Consider the following 1,230-nt stretch of genomic DNA (forward strand, 5'->3'; position numbering starts at 1 on the left):
AAACAAATATCTGTGTCAAATTTCAGCTCTTAATCTCAAGTACAATCCGTGCCTGTAAATACTTCAATTTTTTATTTAAAAAGCATTGCAATTTTAACATTTCCAAATTTTTTTTTGTTCGAACTAGTGAGCAGCTTTAAAAATATGAAATGTACAGGAATATGTCTGGAATGGAGTCTTGGTGGTGGAAAATGACAAGCAATCTTTCTAATCGTATCAATTTTTGAATGTTCTCAATGAAAAATGATTTTTTTTATAATTATCTACCTAATTAATTATTTTACTAAAAATGTCATTCAACCTTTGTTCTCGGAAATCTTCTCAGCTGTAAAAAATATTCTGACGACTCATTGAGGAATCATTTATTAATGAGATATAATTGCATAATGATCATTCTTCAACATTTAAGAGGTCATGTAACATTACCATACGAATGAAATTTGCAGTCCAATTATTCCTCAGGGTGAACCCATTACTTCTCAAAAATCAAATTCTTATTCGCTCCATCACCACGTTACGCACCGATTAACAATTTCACTTTCTCAAAATCTTAGATTTACCCTAAAAGACAATTGGAATGAAAATTGTACTCCTATGGTAATGTTACATAGCCACTTGAACGGCGGATGAGTATTCAGTAAATCAATATTGGAAAATAATAGAAAATCTTCATAAATATTGATATTTATGATATTATATATTTGAACTATGAAAAACAATTATTTCTTGTTTAAATTCGGTAAAATTCTCGAGAAAATTACGAACAAATGGATCTTGTCAGAATCAAATGTAATTACTATCCATTTATCTCGTTAAGGAGCGAATCTACAATCAAATATCAAAACAACTTCTTTATAGCTGACGACATTTCCTATAAAAAAGAATTTGTGACATTTCGTCGGGAGATCATCGATCGGCGAGAAAAATATAAAAAAATGATTTTTTGTCGAGGTCACAAAAATCACAAAATTGATAAAATTAGAATAACGACTTGTCATTTCTCATCACCACAGCGTAAAATTGAAGTTCACAATTGAATTATTTCTGCAATTCCAGCCATCCGATAGGTCGGACAAAAACATCGGCGGAATATCGGTGTCAATTATTTTTAAATGTACAAATTAGGGTATTACATGCACGGCTTGAATTTGAGATTTAGAGATGAAATTGTTGGGTCATTTTTTTTATTATTTGAGACTCATCTGGGGGATGAACGCTTCATTTGCTGTG

Source organism: Fopius arisanus, unplaced genomic scaffold (genome assembly GCF_000806365.1).
Source record: "Fopius arisanus strain USDA-PBARC FA_bdor unplaced genomic scaffold, ASM80636v1 scaffold00082, whole genome shotgun sequence".
Taxonomy (NCBI): Eukaryota; Metazoa; Arthropoda; class Insecta; order Hymenoptera; family Braconidae; genus Fopius; species Fopius arisanus.